General features: G+C 42.9%; 1 protein-coding gene across 4 annotated transcripts in view; it reads right to left on the bottom strand.

The window, feature by feature from the left end:
* Positions 1–14,777, bottom strand: part of SHOC2 (SHOC2 leucine rich repeat scaffold protein) — a 65,712-nt gene extending 50,935 nt beyond the window's left edge. The window contains exons 1-2 of one of the 4 annotated variants that reach the window (XM_069020011.1): positions 12,979–14,777; positions 12,094–12,244 (exon numbers count right to left, since the gene is read on the bottom strand). The gene's annotated coding sequence lies outside the window, so the exon portion shown is untranslated. Of the gene's footprint in view, positions 1–12,093; positions 12,245–12,363; positions 12,509–12,549; positions 12,751–12,978 lie in introns of those variants that run through there. The other 3 variants (XM_069020010.1, XM_069020013.1, XM_069020012.1) reach the window with 3 other exon arrangements.
* Between the last annotated feature and the right edge of the window lie 8,754 nt (positions 14,778–23,531).

Below are 23,531 nucleotides of genomic sequence, written 5' to 3'. Positions count from 1 at the left end.
AAAAAGAAGAAACTGAAACACTGTAGAGGTACCTGAAACTCTAAAAACAAAACAATAAAAATTAGTTTAACAAAGAAGTTGATTAACTAATTTTTACTAATACTTGCTACCCGCTTGCACCTTTTTTACTCAACCATTCTCAAAATAGTGAGAAAGGAAGAAAAATCACAGGAATGACACTTCCAAGGAAAACCTAAAGGATGAAAAAAAGAGAGCAAACACCGGTACAGGTAAAAGAGAGATGAAAACCACCAGCAGATACCTGAAGTGAGACAGGAGTACTGGGTACAGGCTGCAAGGAACTCTAAGTATGACAGTGGACAGGAATAACCAAAGAGCAGCAGCAGACAGATGGGCAGGACATCAGAATTGGGTAAGGAGGATGCGTGGAGCAGGACCTAAATTGCTGTGACCCCTGCAACAGGGCATGGCCAGCGGCACCCTCCCAGCAAGGCACAACATATGCCAGAGCTGTATTCCTCCACCCCCTCCCAAGCCTTGCTCCATCCCTCCCTTTGCTATAAGGCAAGAAACAGGCCAGTTACACCCAGTCTTTTATTCCCATGATGGGGCTAAAGAATCAGCACGTGTATGAGGAAACCTCCTCTCTGCCAGCCCCCAGCTCCTGTGATTCTTGGACATAAGGCTGTGCAAACAGGGGCAGCTTCTCTCCCCCACAATTCCTCCTTCCTCCCCTTCTTACATTCTCTGACAATAATTCTTCAAACAGGAGGTGGAGAAGAAGTTGCAATCTGAAGAGCTGAATATCACTGAGTGTACTGCACAAATTCCTACCAAACCAAAAGCTTCTGTAATTCTTACAGAGTAACATAACTAGTCTGACAATTGTCAGTACTGGCTTAGTATTATATTTAAATGCTATAAACATGAATTTTCAATTTTTTAAAAACTAATATACACATAAAATCACTTTATATTAGATCAGCATCCTATGGGGATCAAATTCAGACATGATGCAAAGAAGAAAATTTTAATTTCAAATGATTCTTGCTTGCTAAGGCTAAATTTGATCCGTTCTTGTGAGGACTACCAGTTGGAAACACAACTGAGAGAAAAAGGTTTGAACCACAGCTTCTGTTTTTGACACACTGTGTGCTGTCCTCTAACTCCTAAATTCCTCATGTCAGATCTGTGCAGATGATACTATTTCACTGCTCACTTTTCTCACAACCAACTTTTAGCTTATTTTACAGAGCAAACAACATTATTACTACATCCAGGCCAGATGATCCCTGCCAACACTCAGACTCATCGCTGTGGGCTGCATTACAGCATGATCTTACACAGCACCATCTCGTTCCTACTTCTAGCATTTATCAATAAACTACTATTTTGATCCAGGAGCTCTTCATCTCTCTCCAGAAGAATGTGGTATCTTCAAGAGATGCTTCTATGGGTCCACTTCTCATATTTATAAACACACCACAACTGTAGGAACCTGGTAGAAAATTGTCCTCCATCCTTTAGCCATGCTACCACTGTGTCTAGATGGGACTACGATGTGTTATCTAAGAAAAAAATCAGTGTCAAAGTATTTATTGCCCAAATAGCCCTTCCACCTGTCCTTTAGAAAAAGGAAGCAAATCATTGCCCTGCAAGGCAGTTCTGGCCTGTGGACTGCTTCCAAGCCATGCTGCCCTGCATGCTCCAACATATTAGTCATGCCTGCACATACAATATATATACAAGCTGCTAACAGAGATACAAAAGACTGAATGTTAAATAAAAAAAGGAGATAACACAGCAAATCCAATTTAGGCTGAAAAAATACCATCTGTTCCAGTTAAAATTTCTTCCTCATCTGTATTATCATCAGGAGCCCTCCATTTGTTATTTATTATTTCTAGATAATTGGTTCTAGATATTGTTTCTAGATAATTATTTCTAGATATTGTTTCAAATATTAGGAGGTTGGCACAAAAGCCACATTACTTATTCAAGCACCACTAGCTATCACCAGAAGTACCAAAATAAAGTTGGAAGTGAGCCACAAGTGAGTTTGGTAAACTTCACAAAGTGCAAAGTAATTCTCCCCCTACCTCTATATGTATGTATGTGTATATACATACATAATTACAATGACATAATTACAACTATGTCAGCGTATCAGAGCACCTCATACTGAAAAGTGACCCTTAAAGGCAAATTAAAAGCTTGACCTAAAAGAACCATTTCCTTGCACTGACTACTTACCCTGCTCTGTGATCACCTGTTGAAGCTTTCCTTTGTCACTGCTATTCAAGCTGGGATATTTTATTTACATTTGGCTGCAAGCACTAGGCAGTGGTTAGTAATAACACTAATAATCAAAACCAAACAGTAGCCTTGGATGTAAAGTGCCCATGATCACATGAGGTCAGAAAAAGGACTATACAACAAGTTCCCCCCATCTGACTGATAAGAGAACTTACAGTGCTCACTAGCTGTTAATAAGGAGTTTTGGCAGCAAGGAAAATGAGAATCCAAATGAATCCTAAATGCAGGGATTCTAGAGTTATCATCTCTATAATGCATCAATACAAATTTTATTTTGGAGTAGCTACCTGAAAAGTGGTCAAAAACTGGTGAAGAGAACACTTCCAGCATCATTAATTCTACTCTATTAATCAGGTTCTCCCCATTTATTTTTTGGTAACTGAAGAGCAGCACATTTGTAGTGGATGAATATATGCACACACCTGAAGTACTTAGGGAAGATCCATCAGAGTGGAACCCCACAAAAGAAAACTTGCTAGTTAGTTCCTTATTCTTTCATTTAGTTATAAAGCAGGCTATACAACACCGAATTTACATTAAAATCATAAAACTAAGATATATCCAGGGCTGTTGCCCATCTCACCCTCCAGTGCTTGAGAAAGTTGCTTAAACGGGAAAGAAAACTGGCTCTTGGAAGGGATTTAAAAGAGTCTCAGCATTAATTTTACACTCTGCACCTAGACAATTTGAAATTCAGTCCATGAGCTTTTACAGCCACACACAATCCAAGCAGAATTTTTTGCCCTTCACATGACATACAAGTCACTGCTCTATCACTGAAAAAGCGCATGAGAAAGTTCAAATCATTATTAATTTCTATTTAGAAACAGCAATTTGAAAGTAGCACTCACCTACAAACTTCCCAGGCTCTCTCCCCTGACTTTTATTAGAAAACTTTATACCTCTAGACTTCCAAACAGAGTAATTCAGTGATGGAAGTATACCAGTTACTTGGAAAAAGTTCAGGCACACATACATACCTGAATGTGTGCATTAAGATGAACGGAGGCAGGATGCCTCGCGTTACCTCAGGATAAGGGAATACAGACAAGCAGTAGCAATGAGTAGCTTTCATGCTCTGTACGCCCTTTTGCCTTGCATTAACTTGTTTCTGTGTCACAAGATAAGACATTTACAGCCAAGATTACAAAAATTTATTCTGGACCACTTCTTTTTGTTGGAAGGTATTTCAACTATTAATTATGTCACTTCAAAGACCCAAGCATACTTTTAGATTACCATGGTATACAACTGATCCATTTATATTAAATACTTCTGAAAGACAGACAGCAAGCTGGCCCAAAGAACCAACAGCATGCAAACTGTGAAAGTCTCCCTGCTAACATAAAGCAGGTTTAAGTGGAAAAAAACAAAACCAGTTTCAGTAGAGACTGAAAACCACAGGACTGAAAGCTGTGACAAACACAGATTTCTCATTCCAAGACTTTACATGTTGAGAATAACACAAAGACTTGCCTACAGAGACTGAGGATGTATGCCCATAGTTGATATACACCATGAGCTTTGAAGCTTAAGATGAGAGCACCTTTCTTTCAGTATTATCAATACAGAGGATCATTAAAGAAACAAGAGGTCACATAAAGACTACAACCATTTCAGCATCCTTTCACGTCACATGACTACTTGTTACCACACTGCATGTTCGAAGATGTAACACGCTACTCTCTGTGGCCAACATGCTACTCTCTCACTGCCAACAAAGATCTCACTGCAGTCCTGGTTTTGTGCCCATTTGCCTTGCTCCACCTTGCACTTGTCTGGGAGGAGTGAGGAGTCTGGGGTTGGAATCCACCTCTGTTCCTCAACCATGATGAGCTTGGCATCTCCAAGCCACGTCCTGGGACTGGGTTTCAGGTCCCAGTGGCTGACAGGAGGGAAGACAGAGCTATCCCACTGCCATTGCTGCTGGTGAAAATCTTCCCTGTAATTTGTGTCTTAATTTCTCTACTCTAATGCAAAAGGGATAGCGCACATCACATATAAAGGCAACAAAGTTTATTCAAAACTATAAAAGGCTACAAGATCTTTTTGATACTGCAACAGCAAATTCAGAAATAACTATGATTTTCTCAGGGCTTCTGAAGCAGAACACTTCACCAAAGGCAAACGCACATCTTGAGATGTGAGCAGCTGCTCCAGAAGAGAAAAACTAGCTCCTTGTTCTCCTCTCTCTCTCTTTTTTATTTTTACACAACCTGATTTTGAGAAAAACATTTGGGTTTTCGTTACCACAGGAGGGCAGGAGCATGTAACGCTCCTGTCGATTTCTTCTTAGAGAGAGCAGAACAAACAGTGGGAGCTGGAATGCAGAAAGAGCCAAGTCAGAGACCCGGAGCGTGATGAAAATTCAGTCCTACCAGCGGAGTTAACTGCTTGTTAATGAAGGCGTATGCATCCCATCTGCTGACTACAGAAGAGCTGGAATGGGTTCAAAACCAGCCCAAGACAGACATACCATCAAATATACAATATGAACGTTGTGATCCACACTCAGAATTTTACCCCGTGGATTTTGGCAGGGCTGACTGCAGACCCAAGACACACATGGGCACTGAGGTGACAGGACATGAACCGTGTCCTTGTCACGCATTAACTGTCACTGCCCGGTGAGAACAGGAATCCTTCCAGCGGAATTTGTTTATTCATTAATTCTGATTTCAGGAGAAAGTTCTGGCTTGCACCCAGCAGCTAATTGGTTCAATAAACAGCATCTCGGTTTAGAAGAAGAAAACATGATACTACAGTGAGAGTGTGTAACTGAAAGCTCGATATCTGGGTATGACTTAGGGCTTCTCCGAAGAGCTGCACTGCAAAGAGACAGTTTTAAAAGACAAGACAGGATACAGTCTAAATGCAAGAAACAACTACCAACACTCATTTGAAGACTTCTTATGGGGAAAAGAGAAATTACTACTGTCCTTAATGATGACCCAAACAGGAAATAAATTTATGGATGAAGTCACGGGAAAAAAAAAAATCCAGCTTGTTGTATTTAAATTCTGAATTACAACTCATAGGTATAATATTTAAACTTCTGCTCCCTCCTAGCTACACCTGTCACACACAATATGCTAAAAGCAAAGCTGCCAAACAGTTGAGTATTCCAAAAAGCAAATATATAGTCCACCGTGAAAAACAAGTATGATAACCTGAAATCTGTGATCATCCACACACTGTCACAGAGTTCAAAAGAGCTGGAGGGACTTACCAAAATAAAATCTGCTGCACAAAAACAAGCTCCCAGGTATCTTAATTTGTGCTATTTATTAATATGAATTTCCCTTTTCACAAAAAGGAGCAATCTAGAATTTTAAATTCAATAAAGCTTATGCAACTGCCAGTATTATAAAATTCTCTTTAATAAGTAATATTTTTGGTTTTGTAAGTACTGAACAATAGCCATCACATTTGAAGAACTATTAGAAAAGTAATTGTCACAGATTTAACATATTAACAAGAATATTTGAGCTGAGGCTTCATTTAACCCATACATCCCTTCAATAAGAAATTTGTGCAAATCACTCCAAATTATGCATATTATATAGGATTTTTCTTGGCTTTAGACCCTTTGATTGTACAATCATTTCTCTACATTAAACATTATTAAAAGTCATGTAGTCTAATGTGCTACATCAGAAGCAACAGCAAAATGGGTTTTCATGGTAAGTCCTTCATATTCTGCTGTGATAAGCATTTTGCAGGACTACACAGATGGATTCCCTGTTAGCCCTTCACTTCCTTGTTTAGGAGGTCACTTTTTTTGCATTATTTCTTTTTATATAGATCTATTTTTGACTGCAGTGGACTTTTGCTTACATATTAAGCCACCTGATGCCTCCAGGAGACATACAGTTTGCTAGTGAAGTCATTTTCTCTCTGCTACACACAGTGACTCCGTGTAACTACACACTTCTAAACAGGAGTTGGTATTTGCAGCAATCTGCAAAAGACTCCTAGCTGTGCAGTTATCCCTTGGAATTCAAACAACAGCACAGTTCTGCTTTTCTGAAGTAGAGGGGGAAGGGGAATATAACAGAGCACTAAACTCTAACATCACAATTTCAGAAATACAACTGTTCATCTAATGAAGAGAATAACGATCACTCAATTATTTCTCTGCCCTGGACAGCTGCAGGTTGATGGGGGGGTGTTGAGTTGGGAGAGAAGCACTAAGAGAGATTATAAGGTGTTCTAATTTTTTTTCTAATGAGGATGGAATGATGCTAGATTAGGTCTAACACAAACAAACAAACAAGACCGAAGCTAAGAGTCTGAACCTTTCCATGGCACAACGCACTTTACTCAGCACCTGCAGTTGCACTGTATGCAGAGCTTTACCTAATTATCTACAGATTTACTACAACCTTCATTATTGTGCAACATAAGCTTTGTGACACAGTGAATAGCTTTCTTTTGTTAAAAAAAAAGTACCTATGCAACAGTTAAAAAACAGTTTAAAAGAACATTTTTTTTTTGCTCTAAGTATTTTGACACATCATGAGTATTTCCTCCCAGGACAATTCTCAATAACCACGATTAATGCTGTGTATTACAAAACAGATCATAACTTTCAGCATAAAAAAAATTTACAACAGTCAGAAATCTTATTATATAGGGGACTGGACAGTTCACATGCTACAATTACACAGACTACCACTACTGGCAGTCACAGGACAGAAGCCTCATAACAAAGAGAAAGCAAAATCCCCTATTTGCCAAGATTTAGATGGCTGGAGCATAGGCAAGAGAAAGGAAAAGGAAAAGAGAGAAGTCTGACTCCCCTCTATCATTGCTGCACCTCGGCTACAAACAAATATTGGGCCCTGGTTGTTCTGGCTGCCAGTCAAGTATTTCTTCATAAAAGTAATAAAAACACTTACTTTTCTTCCCAGTCAACACAATATGCTAGACCAATGGATTGTAGTGACCATTCAAACCACCATGAAACTCTTCAATGTCTGATTTAATACTAATTCCTATTAGGATGTAGACACTGAAAACACAGATCTAAAAACAACAGTAAATTCTAAAGAAGTTTTGCCGTACTTTTTGAAGTACTAAACAATGTTGTCTGTAATATCTAATAGGTAATTAAAATCCAGATATATCTGTACATGAAGTATAGATACACTACAGTTTAGTGTTCACAGGTATTGGGGTTTCAAGATTATTTTTATTCTTTTACATAACATTATTTAATCTTGCATTTTCATACCCATCACTATAAATAATTATTCTAAACTTCTAATAGACGCAATTTTTTGACAGGATAAGTGTTAAAATACTGTATTATAGTAATATATATGTTGTTTGCAGCACTATGCAGAATACTTCATATGTACGTGAATCATCAATCATCATACAGAAGTCTTAAGTAAATTTAGGATTCTCACAATTCTATCACTTACTGTTTCAGAAAACAGTGTTTGTAATTTTAATTCTTACAACAAGATCATTCTGCATATCCTTAACCTGAATAACTCACACTGCTTTAATACATGCAAACAAGTGGAAGAGTGACAAGCTACTGATACTAGATATGTTAAAAGAAAAAAACCCTAACATTTGATTTAAACATCCCTTTCTTGCTGCAGTTTTCATACACTAAACCACGTAAGACAGAGTGAACCCTAGGATTAAAACTGATTAGCCACAAAATATAAATAATAATTCACATACCACCCTTCCCAAAATTTGACACATTACATTAATAACAAGTCTATAGCCACAAGAAAAGCTGGCATTCTCTGATATTAAGAAGTCTCTATGCATCTATTAATCACTAGGAGTCAAGTACGTGATACTAATCACTGTTCTGTTTAACAACTCTGTAAAGTAAACTTTTGACAGATAGGTGATGGCAATCTGCCATCAATTCCCAAAAAGTGTCTGCTTTCAGTCACATCCCTGTATCAACGCTTTCACTAAGTCAACAAATGTTTCAGCACCAAAACAATGGCTTCACATTCCTTATGCAGAAAATATTCCCACAGACATCCATAGGATTTCTGGAATTAATGCAAAACGAAATCTCAAGCAAACATGTTTTGCAACCCCAAATATAGTGAGTTTAGAAATAGTTGGTGAAAAACTGTTCAAGCTTGAAATTTTTTTGCCTCCAAGTGCATGTATCAACCTGTGGGCTGAAAGGAGTGGGAGACTAGAACATGGCTAAGTTAAAATTGCACCTCATCACAAACAAGCCTCACTATTTAATAAGGATGCACTTCAGAACCCCACTCCAAAGCAATACCGACCACGAACGAGATCTGTGCTACAGAAAGAACCTATTTTAAAGCCTAGCAGTCAAAGCACCGAGAGAATTGAGATGTGCTGCAATATTTATGCAGCCATTATAATGCAAATGCGGAAGGTATTAGAAAGGCTATTTGCATTGGTGCACAGCCCCTTCAGTCTGCGCACAATGCCGACAGAAAGAACAATTAGGATGCATGCATAACAAAAAGACTCCGACCACAGGGTAGGCAGGTCCACTGAACCGGATACAATATCTACGGGATCAACAGGGCTCCATGGAAATACTGTCTGCTGGATCACACCATACCTCTTGTTCATACTTAGAATATGAAGCGTCCTTGGGCACAAAAGCACATAGGGGATTAGCACAGCAAAGGTGAGAGCAAGCTACAACCAATTTAACGCGAGCAACAACCTCATGTCTCACAAGACAGCAGCTGGGCTGGAGCACAGCTCGGCTGCTCCTCTCGGCAAAACCCCACCACCACTAACAGCAGCAAACTTTCAACTAGGCTAAAAAATAATAAATTAAAAACGGGTACATGCTTTCCTGTGGCAAAAAAAACATGCTCTCCAGTACTTGTAGTGACAGAAAGGGAGGCAGGCGTGCAAACCACAATCTAACATACATCCACTCTGAGAATAGAGTATGCTTTTGCAGAGAAAGCAAAAAGCAAACTAACAGACCCAAGTATTGCCTTTTTTTTTTCCAGCACGTACACCTTAATGGTAAAACAATACTAAAAGAACCAAGTATACAGGCAAATGGTTTTTTTATATGGGCAAGCCAGATTGTTTTAAAATGTTCTTTGACCATGCACCCCAGTATTTATCCACATGAATTCACAGCCTCTTAATATATCCTCACACCAGTCAGCATGTCTACAATTATGTGATGGGCTCTGATCTCTCACGTATCTCTCTTGTAGAGCAATACAGATAAAGTACTTCTTAAACCACGACAATCTTAAAACAATCTAAAATCACCACACGGCACAAACTTATTTTTAAAGAAATTAGAAACTGTACATAATTTCCATACAAAAGATACATTACCTGGAGGTTAATGATGAAAAAATTCTTAGTCATTAAAATTCCCTTTTCATCCAGAGACCCGGATATACTGAAAATGCCTTTACTGAACCGAATTTGATGTTGTAGAATTCCCAGATTTGTAATAGTACGTGATGTGTATTTCACAACAGAGTCAAGGCAAAGCAATGCAACAATAAACAAGCAAATTAAGGTCAATGGCTAATACTGCAAACATTACCTTGCTTATTGTAACAACCTGTTACATTTTATCCTGGTCCATTTTGTAACACAGCAAGACCACTCTATCAAACAGACTAGACTATATCAGCCAGTACAGTTTCCACGAAAAGGAGAGTTCTTTTTATCTGTACAATCAGTTGTAACTGGCTTTTTAATCTTCACTACTGCATCCTCCTCAGCCCTCTCACACACACACAAACCCACCAAAAAGAGAGACAGAAATATCTCCTCTGAGATGCAGTTGCATGCAGTAAAAATAAATACAAGGTACTACAACGACAGAGCGGAAAGCAAGCCTCGCTTCAATTAGAAGAGCATCACTGAAAAATAAAATCAAAAGCAATGAGCCTCGAAGCGTTCTGGATGAGAAATGCCACTGGCCAAGCTGAACGGGAGGGTATGGCGGGCTGGACATGAGGACATGGCACCTGCTTTTCCTGCACCCAGGAAAAGCACAGACACCACAAACCCAGGCACTGGGGAGGGCAGGGGCAAGGTGGGCATCAGGGACAGCCATCCCGGGGGCTGTGGTGGGACATGGGAAGGGGCAACGCTGCCTTCCCCTCCTGCACACACAAGTTTTCATCTTTCCTCAGACACGAAGGAGAACCTGCTCCTAGAGAGACACGGCTCCTTCCTAGCACCCACCCAAATTCTCCACAATGGTGTTTTGGAACCACTGAGATCTCTAATTAACTCAGTTTTATTTCCTTACTACCATACTAAACCTTCCCAAAACAGAGCTTTGTTATTTACTGGGCTTCCTCAGCCTTGCCAAGAAGGAATCACAGAATGTGATCCTTCCCATGCCGGATATGCAGAAGATGCTTTGACAGCCGTAATTCAATTACCACGCACGAGCACCATGCCCACATGCAAGCACCTGCATCCACCTATTTCACGGGTGCCGGACACAGGTCGGCAGCTGCCGCCTCGCGTGGTGACAAGCGAGGACTGCCACACACACACTGTTCCAGCAGAAACGTGCTTTTCTAGAAAGCCACGGCCAAGTCACAATCAATCCAAGGGTTTCCTAAAGGGCACAGGCACAGCAGTTATCTTCCAAGCAATTAATCTCTGTACATAGGCTAACAGCGCAGGAAGACAGCTGGATAAAATATTCCTCGTCTGAAGGAATCCCTTCAATCACACGAAATTCCTGGAGGAGAATACACTCGTCAGTGCGATTTAAGTGTCAACATAACAAAGGAACGCCCCTCCCAGCACCTCCTGCCTTACAGATATGTCAGGCTGAAAAGGAAAAACTACACCGGGAACAGCAGCTATTCGCAACCAGCACTGTTCATCGACCCTCCCTTGCCATCAGCCCAAACAAAAAATGCTGGGCATTGTTTCTAGAAAGAGTAGATAGAGGGACATGGAAGAACACAGCATCCTCTTTGAGGGCTCCTCGGTATTCCTCAAAGGAAGGCTGTCGACACAAGGAGAGCCTTGTCTGGAATCATCTTTGTGTATTACAAGGTTACATATAAAATTAGTTTTGCCTGATATACATGTTTTGCCTTGCCACATGTGCAGAAAGGCTGATGGCTGACAAACAACCTAAAGTTAAAGGAATACGGCTTCAAATTAGTAAAATAATCTCCCATTTTACTCGTCCACAGCAAAGAATAATTACATAGAAAAACAAAACAGTCAAATCCAAATCATTCAAGGGGAATTAAGAGGATGAGGGTGTTACTAAAACTAAAATGTATGCACAGTAGTGTAATAACAAATTCATAAGACACTGTAAATCTTTCCTAAAACCAGACTAGGTTTATATCAAGATCACCATACAACATATGTCTGAAATATGGCTGTAAATAAGTGTGATTTAATTTGACCACCACCTACTTTAAGCCCTTGATTTTATAAATAGAAGTACATAATAATGACTAGTGATTTAAAAAAAAAACAAATATACACACACAGTTTAGAGGGTAAAAAGAACAGTATATGAAGTCAAACAGGCAAACAAGAAACCGTAGAAAATTAAGGCCCTGAAGGTAATTACCAAAACGATCTTAAATTCTATTTTGATAATTTAAAAAAATCTCCACCAAGTACTGCAGCAATGACAATACACACAATTACAACTCCTCGATCATGAATATTCTGCCTCAAAAGTGTCTGCACATGTGCAGAACTCAATGCTTCCACAGTCCCATCTCAAAAACACAACTTAAAAATTACCAGTACTATTTCAGCACTTCGCAATTGTTTTCTCACACACTGTGACTTTTTATTCCATGTCCATACCTGCTCCTAAATAGGATGGACAAGTGGAGCAGCAACACAGTTTCACCAAACTTCAGTTGTGTTGAATTTCTGTGTAGCTCACACCCAGTCGCAATTTTAGTCAACGCGGCCGTTCACCTTCCTAAGGTTACTACCGCTTTTGAGGCACTTCCTAGAGAAAGACACGAACAACTCGGTGAAGACGCCTTCTACAGCCACAAATACACGCGGGAAGCTGTCACACCGCTTTTCTCTGTCACACCTCTCTGTTTTAAATACCGGGAAAATCACCTGGCTAGACAGGAAGGCGACGACTTTTGAAACGAGATTCTGTCTCTGTGGCTCCATCAGAACTGCCACAATAAATACATCGGGCGAAACAGGAAAAGAGCCTCACGCCTATGCGAGAGGGTGGGGGACCGCACTGACACAGGCAGAGGCAGCTGTAATCATTACCCGCACGCCGGTAATCATTACCCTGAGCGCCAGTGCCACTACACACACGCCAGCTCGCTTCAATTTCTCTGTGCCAGCTCCCGGCACCGAGAGCTGGCGGGGAGGAGGAGAGGTGAGGCTGTGAAACGGAGCTTCCTCCTTTCTTTTTGTTGTTATTGTTGTTGTTGTGGCGGTCGCTGCCATCGCCCGGCGGCGCGGGGCAGTCCCTCGGCCGAGCCCAGCGGGGGCGATGACCGCCCCCGGCCCGCCCCACCTGCGCCGGGCCCCGCGGAGCCGGGCGAAGCAGCCCCACCGGGACGGGCACGGGCTCCCCGCCGGCCGCCCCGCCGCCCCCACCTGCGCCCCGGCCCTCCCCGCCTTTGTGCCCGCGGCCTCCCGCCGCCCCCGGCCGCCGCCCGCTGTCAGCCGCCGCCCGGCCGAGCCCCCCCCCCGGCCCGCCCGGCCCCGTACCGTGCGGCTCCGCCATCCTCCCGCGGCGCGCTCGGCTCCCGCTCCGCGCCCGGCCCTGCCCTGCCGGCCACCGTCTGTGCGCACCGAGCCGTCACGGGACCGCCCGCCCACGGACCTCCCGCGGCACTCGGGGCGGGACCGCCAAGCGCGGACACCGAGCGCTTCCAGGTTACGGCGGAAGCGCCGCGTTGCCAGTGGCGACGGCGGGAGCGGGGCCGTGCGGGGCCGAGCGCTCCCGGCGCCCGGGCCGGCTCCCCGCGGGGCTCAGGCGGGGCTCCCCTGCGCTGTCCCAGCGCCGATCGCGGGTCCCGTGCGTGGGTCCCGGCCCCGCACGCCCCGCTGAAAGCTGCCGTCGTGCCAGCGCTGCCGAGGTGTCCCCGGGTGAGGAGAGCAGCCCGTAGCTCCGTTGGTGACCCACTGCAACTCATTAAAGTGTTTCAACAAACAGGAAGTGTTTTCCTGCCATTCCAACCGCTGAACTGGCGAGTTGGCCCCCGGCGCGGCCAGGACCGGGAATTCTGGGGGGATGGGGGGGTGCGGAGCAGCTCTCCGCAGTGCTGGACGCTCAGGGCACAGCCACCCGCGCTTGCTGCAAGGCACCTTTAGCTGCTGAGACATCGCCAAAGAGACGGACATGGGGACCGCGACACTCCCGTGTCTCGTTTCTCGACAAAATCGGGACGATTCCCAGCTGGCAACTGCTGTAACCTCGGACCAGTGTGCTGACTCTTCTTTCTGTAGTAGATATGTCGGGCTGAGCCCAACCAAGCTGCCCTTGCAAGGGATACGTGGGAGCTGCAAGAAAGGGCAGCAGCGATTCAGAAGGTGACAACCACACCTCTGTGTAGACAAACACACTCAAGTATGACAGAGCACCTGCCATCAGTCGCCCTTTCATTTCGGATGGGCTTTAAAAGCAAGTTCTTAGACGACTTGTTAGAACAGATCTTTCAGTATTTTGCTGAGAAAGGTTTAACTTTTTTAATGCTAAGTTCTCAGGTGGTTGCAATCAGTTCCCCTTTCAAGCCTAGATGGATTCTGCACTGCAATAGTATCTCAACTTCATAATTTCTAAAATAAGGTTCAAATTAATAGGAGTCTACTAATTGATCTCAGTACTTGCTGGTCTGGACTGGTCCCACGGGCTCACGTTCAGCAGCTACATCAGCAGAATCAAAACCATGAGTAAATTCGGGAGCCATTTCCTACATCAGATAGTCAAATCTGAGTATCTGCTATTTCCATCAGATTTTTTATAACTATTGGCAATCATCTGGGCTGATTTCAGTGAAACAAAGCTATTCACATTCAATTATCAAATACCAAAATTCTACCAATTGCCTTGTGTGCATCTGTGGCAAACCAAACAGTTCAATGTGGTTATGTGGGCTTTTACTAATAAATTCTGGACAGCATTAAAAGCAGAATTGGCCTTTTGGTGTATTGGATCACAAGGCAGAAACCAGTTGAAATTTCCTAGTGACAATATTTCTTACAATGACTGGATGTTTATTTGCTGTTATTAATCAGTAAAACTTCATTGTGGACAGTGCAGGATCCTCTATAAGACATGGAAATACACACTTTGCCTTGAGAGCTTGGAATCTGAAATAAATGTTTCTTGTGTGACTTAATTGAACACAGTTATTTGCCTTAAAAAACTGTAGCACTCTAGGGAGGATCTGAATGTTTTGTTGACCGTGTACCTTTACATTTCTCAGGCTCTTTGTGCAAAGTGTCACTGCCCAGTTGCCTTAGCATCGACTTACAAAGGATATGTGCTACATGTACTCTGCTTCTGTTAGACATTCTACTTCTGTTTCTACTCGCTTTGCTTTAAAATATATTATTTGAAATCTAAAGAAATGTTACTCTATACTCAAAAACCCTGATTTGTTCTGGAAAGCTGATATAAAGCAGAGCAGGACAATTGCCACAAAAGATAAATCAGCCAAGAAATTTACACTGGTAACTCCACCCTTCTGCTGCAAATCCTTAAATATGTCATATGAGATTAGACTGATATTATGGTAATACTTGTGCCAACAATCAGAACTAACAGACATTTTTGCAAAGGCAGAATTCATGCATGGAAGATTTGTTTTTAATCTGCCCAAATGGAGTAGTTAATTTTATACCCTCCTACTGGATGTTGGAAAGCTCAGCTCCAACCTACTCCCAGTCTCAACCAGCACTGTTTGTCCCCAGATCTCATTGGCACCGACCTGTCCCAGAGCAGAAGGTGAATATAAGAGTTCACAATCCTTGCAAGTATTAGTTAGTTAAGGGTCTCTCAGGATCAGGTGACTGTGCTGACAGGCCTGTATTTTGAACCTTGTGGGTACTGTGACTGAGCACCTCTCTTTAAGATAAATCCACAGACAGCAAGTCAGAGGTTCCTCAGTCTTTGTTGCCCCAGAAAACCCACAGGACTGTACAAGGACCTTGAATTATTGCCATCCACACTGAAATGAGCAGGAGGAGAAATATAATTAAAGAGCATTTCATAACCTAGATAGTTCTGAATTAAGGTTTCAGCGGCGATTTCATTTGGACATTGCCTAACTTTTAAAGGCTTGGCTTTGCAGCATTCATAATGTTCCTGTAACACCTGTAGCATTTCCTGTGCTCCTGAAAAGGACAACTGTTTGTGCAGGACCACACTGCATCACAGCACCTGCCTGGGCCATCAGCTGTGCTGGCACCTTTGTGTGTCCAGCACAGACTCCTGCCCCTTTTACTGAAAGAGAAACAGCAGCAGTGGACTGTTATCCTCCATCCAGACCAGCAGCAGAGGGGGATGAGTGTTGGAATTTGGATTATTCCATGGATTCATAAGACCACTCCTAAGGCTATTTAGTATTTACACAGTTGTTCAAACATGTTTCTACAAAACAGTGTGATTTATTAGGAGCTAGCTCTTACACAATGAACTAAAAAAAAGCAATTAATTAGTTAAGCTTGCTTAAGCCAACCATAAGATCAATCTAGCAACTTCAGAATCATCTTTGACCAAATTCAGATACCTCTCATATATAGTCCCACTTGCCTTTTCTTAATTTAGTGGCTGCCAGACTAATTAATTGACCTTTTCTCTCTCGGTCATGTGGCCTTTTCACTACCTCCTCCCAACTGTAAAATTTTTGTCATCCAGCTACCCGAAAACCTGCTCTCCTCCCCCAGGCAGGCAGCTGCTGCTGCCTCGGCCAAGGACACTCAGCTCCAGTCGTTTCTATGCTGCTGCTGGAGCAGACAGCACAAGAGGCAAATTCTTTGCTGACTGAGCCAACATGAAGACCAGCCTCAGGGAAGCTCTGTTCCACTTCCAGCTCTGCAAGTCAGGATGTCCCAGCAAGCACAGCCCGTTGTGCCCCTTCCCACCCACATACCCCTCTGCTCTGCCCTGTGTGGGGCTGCTTCCCACAGCTCTCCCTTGCTACTCTGTTCCCTCTCTGCTACCTGTGCCTGACCTCCATTCTCAGACTTGGATCACCTGTTCCTTCTCCAGACTGTCCCTCCTTTCTTAATCTCCAACAGGACCTCCAACTTTGGTTCCCCACACCAGGTCCTAGTCCAGTCTCTTGTCTGGTTCTTCGCATCACTGCCTATCCCCCTGACTTTCCATTTTCTTCCTTCTTCTTTCCTTGTACTAAAATTCTGTTGTGTCTTCTGTCTGCCAGTTCCTTGCCAACCAGTCTCAACATAAAACTCCTTTAATTCCCAGTTGTTCTTTCTTTCTTTCTGTATCTCAATCTCCCACTATCATGTCTCAAATCTCCAAATTCCATCCTAGGTCTTACCTTCCTCTCATCTACACCTCAGTCTATCCAGACCTCCCTGCCATATCCTATTCCTTTCTCTTGAAGTGTCAGTTTACCAGATGTTTGGCTTCAGTCTCCTGGCCAAGGGTTGCAAGGGGTTCAGTTATTTTGAGGGAGAGAGGCATGTTTTGAAGGCTGATGGCCTTGAATCCCACTTCATTTTGTGAGCACCATACCCATCATGGAACTAGTGTATGCCTTTGTCATTCTTTTCTGCCTTCCCCTCGAATGGCACCTTGGCTCCACTGCCTTTATTATGAGTAGACAAAAACTGGGAAGGCTGGGGCCACTTGGCAGAAGGCGAGAGAGGAGGGCACAGAAACCAAACCTGGAGGATGCACATGGAGATTCAGAGCCCTTGCCAATGTCTAGAAGCTGATACTCAATGCAGTGACTGACACCAAGCTCTGTCCCATTGAAATCAGACTCTGATTCCCCAGAGCAAAAGCTTTTGCCTGGGCAAGATGCCTTTGCAATACAAAGAAGGATGCAAAGAAGGAGGAACCTCAAAATGTGGTTCTCTGTTGAAGGACTACAGTACAGTAAGATGTTGCTATTTTTACTGTCTCTTCCTTTTATATATTCAGAGCCAGGTCTACTTACTTGAGCGACAAGAAGTTATTTTTGCTTTTTTCTCCAATTGTTTTTACAAATCAAATGTGTGATAAAAGGACAGAGTACCTGTGTTCTCAAAAACTAGCAGCACAATTTAGGATTTTAGAACTACCGTGTAAAAACTAATTCTGGTCCTGCCAGCTTCTACTTTCACTAGCCACCTATCCATGTCTGTTAGCAATTTTTTAAACAGGCTTCCTAGGTCTTATAAGAGCTCTTCCAGGTGGAAAGACAGGACATATAATCACTGAAACAGCACATCCAGAATGTCATGCATGAAGTTATTTTCTTATTTACTTGTGTGCACACAAACTTCTTCCAGTATGTGCTGTGTCCCAACTGCCCCAGCAGTTCTTAAGTTTGTTTAGTGCAAGGAAAAACTGCAAATCCAGCAGGCTATCAAGCAAGCTAATCTTCAATTATACAAACGGAGATTCAACCAGTTCAAACAATTTATCTTTCAAAGTCAACACAACAAACAACAGAAACAAGCAAGAGCTTCTTCATTCACAACAGACAATAAACTGTATTTTTTTAGTGTAGCTATTCTAGGCAGGATAGTAACAGCTGTTAGAAACTCCTGTTTTTCTCTGCAGTGAAAGACAGGGCAAATTAAAGGCTTCAGTTGCCTGTACTTTGAAAGGGGAGAAAGGCCAGAATGAAAAACTCAGTTAAACTGAAACAGATGCTGATTATTCCAGCTCCAGTCAGGACATCCCTGAAGAAACCAACCTTTCTTGATTTAATTTTCTTTTCTGGTACTTGCAAATCCATTTCTGACGTCCCAGGATAACTCAAAAGGACAAAGCAGGATCCAACAGGACACACTGTCCTGGTAGACAAGCTCTTAGCTTTGGTCTGCAGCACCTGAATTTCAGTAGGTAGTGTGCCTACCAAGGACTAACCACATCCAGGTCTAGTATAACTCCCACAACTAAGGGGCAAGAGGGGATGAGTACTCTCAAAAGTGAGTTTAAATCTACAGAGGTTGAGCCTCCTCTGTAGTCAATAAGATAAGCCTGTGCTTAGGCACTCTGAATCATATTCTGAAGAAATCACTTTTTCCATTGACCTCATGCAGACGCTGGGGAGTTGAGCTTTCCAAGGGAAAAGCCACTTCCTCCCCAGGAAAGTGCATTCAAGTCTAAGTGGCCCTGGGTTCACCAGCTTTTCACATGCTTCACGTTGCTCTGGGACTTGGGAGCTGCTCTGGGACTTGGGAGCTGCTTGAGTGCTGTAGGTCTGTGCCTGCAGGTGGTACAAGGCATCTCCTACCATTGTACCTGTTTCCTTTGGCTCTCATGGAAGTCTTCTAAAACTGGCTGGCACCAGTACTGTGGTATGGTGTGGCTCAGATTTCATTTACACTGCATGTTGTTTCATGCCTTCAGAGATCCGTGGAGATTAGTACCAGGCTGACTGGAATGGCACGGTGCATAGGAATGCGACTGCAGCCCAAGTTTTTGTCTGCTGAACTTCATACAAGGGCATATCCTGACTCCATTCCACATAAAAGAAGGATCAGGCTTCCACCTCCCCGTTGTCCTCTCTGATCTTCCAGTTCTCAGCAGCCACAACAGAGTGACAGTGTAGCCTCTCCTTCTGAGAGAGAGCCTGACCACAACCAGTTCTGAACCCTATCATTTCTAGCTGATAAAGGTGTGAAGCTAAAGGAAGGAGGCTCCCGCAGTAGCCAAGAAAGGGGAAAGGTCTCTGGGAGTGGTGGCTCCAGCAAGGCAGAACAACTTTATTACAAGTTTTTTTGAGATTGCTGTAAACAACTCACCTGTGTCCTAAAAGTGGCTGGGAGTGGCAGCACATCCATGCTGAGCTCTGTGAAACAGCAGCCCCTGCCCAGGCACGTATCTCTGCCAGCAGGTTAACTCAGGCCACAGGCACAAGCAGTTTTCCTTGGGATTACAGCTTGTCACTGCCGCAAGCTCTGCTGCCTGAAATGTGAAAGGAGATGAAGATCAGCTGAATAGGAGAGTCTCCAGGAAAACAAACAAACAAACACAACCCTTGTTCGCATCCTCACAATCAGATATTCTTTAAAAGGGACCCAGGAAGAAAAAGTTGAATTTGAATAAAATATTTGCCTGTTGGTCTTAATAGCTGCAGCTCTGCTATTTTCTCTTCCTCTTCCAGAGTGCCAGCAGAGATTGAGTGCTGGAGTCAGGGATGTATTTCCTGAAGGGTGACAAATAGCAATAAAGCCTAAAGTCAATTCCACATTGAAATTCTTACATAAATTGTTCCTTCCTGAAGAAAAGAGATGGATGAAAAATATAATCAGAAAGTAATATGAAATAAGTAATCCTACAGTTCAGTTACAGGAAGTGAAAAGAACAACCCCAACAATCAGTCAGGGAGCCAGGCATTACAGGGAGTACACCGATAAAGGGAGGTTTCAGCTGAGGATTTCCAAATGAAACTCTGAAAACTAAATCATTCAGGTGCAGATAGATCTTCCAAAAGGAGATCATGAAACTCCTTCTGCCCAGAGCCATGAAAACTAGAGCAGAGTGAGTGCCAGCAACACTAACATTTATGATTATTGTGGTATTACACAGGAGCCTTGATCTTTGGGGGGGATGTACAAGAAGAGTGTTCTCATTCAGAGGCAGAAAGCCAAGTGTAAGACCAGAAAAATGACACATATTTGTCACAGGCACAGGGAGCATGAGGAGAGAAAAGCAGTCAGAGTGCTGCCAAGCTTTTTTTATAGGCCATACGCACAAGGAGAGTGTTGGAGAGAGCTCAGAAAGATTATTTTTTCAACACACATTATTAAGAGCCTGTTTGCAAGGCTGGGAGGAAGCACAGAGATGTTTGAAATGGCAGCAAGTAGGCAGTGGAACTGGTCATCACAAGCTGATCTCGGGAAAAGAGCTGATATCCCAGTATTAGTCTGGAACAGATGAACAGGGATGGGCTAGGGAAAGACAGATCTTGCAGAGGAAGGAGCGACACAGAGTGAAGGGCTAAGAACAGTCCTGCATTGTGAGGACAAGGGCTTGGTTATCCAAGAGTTTTCTTTCCCTCTCTTGTTTCTCAGGGGGAGGAGTGGTGATTCAAGGGAGAATAATACAGTCATTTGACTGTGTTGAGAGATTTATGATTTGACTTTACCATGTGTTAAAATATTGATTCTCTTTCTAACATATGCTTGAGATAGTGACAATAGCTTTTCTATATAGAAGACTGACTTCTGCAAACAAAAGGCGGGACTTCATAGTAGGATGCAGCGAGGATGGGTAAAAACAAAGTGATGTAAGTGAAGCACAAGTCTCGATTTTCTTCCACTCAATTAAATAAAGATAGCAAGAGAGACACTGAGCAGTGTGTGGCAGTGAGAAGCTGGAATAATTAAACAATAATCTGACAGACGGTGCACTTACGGGCAATTACAGCAAGCCTCTGCTGGCACTTCAGGGCACGAGGCCAAAGACTTGAGCGATTCAAACCCCACAAGCAGAGCAGTAACCTCCTAGAAATGCCAGTGTAGAGCATTTGGCTTAGGAGACCAGATTGGGACTTACATGGAGCCAGGTCTCTGCATTTACCAGGTGTTAGCAGGAAGAGCGGCCTGTCAAAAAGCTGTTTCTGTGTCCCTCGGATAATGCATTACCAGGCACGTCTCTTTGCCTTTTGCATACAGCTTGAGGATCCCACTGCATCAAACAACAAATTTAAAATACGTATATTCAGAAAGCTCAACTAAAAGAAATCATTTGTCTGTCAACTCCCTTTCAAAATAAGGACTGGGTTACACACCAAGCTATCAAGCTTCAGGCTCTGAAGGCATTTGGGACTCCCGCAGGAGCCACACCAGGCTTTCTGTTCCCCGCCTTACCCCACCCAGTAAACCCAAACCACCTTCCTCCTGTCTCTGAAGCTGGGCTCTGTGTCCCATGGCACCACTCAGCAGCTTCAGGGACAATTGCATGAAATCTGCAGGTGTGTTTCTGAAAGCACTGGGATGCATTGTTCAACAAATGCCACCACACTGCATTTCTGATCTTGTCAGCACATAGAGAGGTGAAACACGCTCTAGATTTTTAGAAAAAAAGAAAAGAGGGGGAGATCCAAGTGGAAAGCAAACACAGATCAGGTGCTGTTAAAAGCTTCTTAAACCGTCAACAAAATATTTACTTAAACTCAGAACAGAAAGTCACCTTCAAGATGGGTAGTTCTCATCAAAGTGGCTTTATTTTTAAACACCCCATGTCTGGAGCTACATGATTATACAGGACTCTGAACCAAATTTTTGCTTTTTAAAATAAGGACTTGATTCCAGACTTTCTTGTCATATGGAAAACATGAACTTGAAAGGCTCAAAAAGCAGAAGGAAAGTAAAAAGCATTTAAAACGTATAAAGACAAAAACCAAGCCTCATAAATAAATGAGACTGGCAACATTGCTTCACCTAAATGCTCTTTTCTTCTACTTAGTAGGAGATGTTTCTCAAGACTTGAAATAAGTGTTGTTTTGTATCTGCAGGGCTTTCAGTAAGTGGCTGCCAAATTACGAAACCCTCTGGATTCCAGCAATGCACATCTCTGCTGTCTGCTGCACTCGGAGTATCTGGGAACAAGAGGAGGAAAACAAGCTTATCATTTATAAAATTATTGCTGGTTTTGTGGTTGTGAGGCTCTCTGCAGTGCACAAGAATAACTTGTTTGTGACATCAGTAAAATAAGGATGTGCAACCTAAAGCACGTTGTCCTCTCCATGGATACCACAATTACGCTTTCTCAAATAACACTGGGTTTCATCCCAAGGTTGAGTCTCAGGACTCTGGGAAGCTTCGTGTCATGGGGACACAACTTGAGACCTGGGCACAAGGACAGTCTTGTTCTGACTTCTCCAGCCTTGTGGAGTAGCACCAAGATAATGCACTGACTCAGCACAGTCCCATTGCAAGTGCACGGTGCTTTTCCCAGACAGAAGGGGTTTGGCAAACAACTTCCTAGATATCCTGGCAACTGGAAAGGCCCATGAGAGAAATGAATGGGTGCTTGAGCACATGTTGACCCCAAAGGCCAAAAAGGCTAAAAAAATGGAGTGTAACTATGTTTTCTTTAGCAGAAGAGATTGGATTCCTCATCTGTAACTGGAAAACTCACAACTTTTCTTGTTTCTCTTCCAACTAAACAAGGGGACTTAGGTCCTCTATTAAATGCTTTTCCCTCCTCTTAACTACAGCCAACACTGTTCTAGTGAATAAATACCAGCCTTACTCAAAACTAAACCCAGTCTTGTTTTTAAGGCGCTTTGAGAAGTAAGATATTAAGCTGCATGCCCATGCCTCCCTCCCCTCTCTCATCCAGATCTCCCAGTCACGAAGGTGGTAACTATGATTTTTTTTCCCAGGAAAGGAGAAAAAGGAAGGAGGCATCTTAAAAACAGACTTACTAGAAACTGTTGAAAACAACCTTCACAATCACGCCTGTCCCAGTGCTATCAGCTTTCTAGATAGGCTGCCAAGCTGGCATTTGAGTAGCTAAGAAAATGGATCTAGTACAGGATGCCAGACTCCTCAGTCACTAAAATGCTCAAGTAACAAACTCAGTTGACCATTGTTTCTTATCACCAAGCAAACAAACCCCGTTGGCAGGAAAACTGCTATTGGAAAATGATTCCCTGCACGACTGAGATGGACTCCAAATGCCAGTGCTCACATAATGCTGGACTCCAGGTGGCCATTGGCACTGTGAAGGACACTGGCAAAGAAACCTGGCCTGCAATTTGATTTCAACATCTTGCTTTCGGCTCATTTCTGTTGCTCTGCAGGCCATATTTGTTACCACAGGAATAACTCTTGCTTTCACAGTGCAAAAATTTCAGTCATAACTGGGTATCTTTTATGCTCCTTTTTAGCCAGAGCCATCTCTAAGATGCTGGATCAGTTCTTAGAAACAAACTAACAACTACCAAATTACTGATCTGCAAATTGCATGTACAGTTTAAAATGCACTGGTCTACAAACATCCATCACAAAGCAGTGCCTCATCCTTTCCCTTCCAGTCAGCAAAAATTACTGATTGGCACATGGAAAAGCACATCAGACAAAGGAGCTTTTCCCACTGAAATCAGTGGGAATGCTTCTGAGCA

Source organism: Aphelocoma coerulescens, chromosome 6 (genome assembly GCF_041296385.1).
Source record: "Aphelocoma coerulescens isolate FSJ_1873_10779 chromosome 6, UR_Acoe_1.0, whole genome shotgun sequence".
NCBI lineage: Eukaryota > Metazoa > Chordata > Aves > Passeriformes > Corvidae > Aphelocoma > Aphelocoma coerulescens.
Note: the sequence above shows the minus strand (reverse complement) of the source record. Positions and strands in the feature narration are given on the sequence as shown.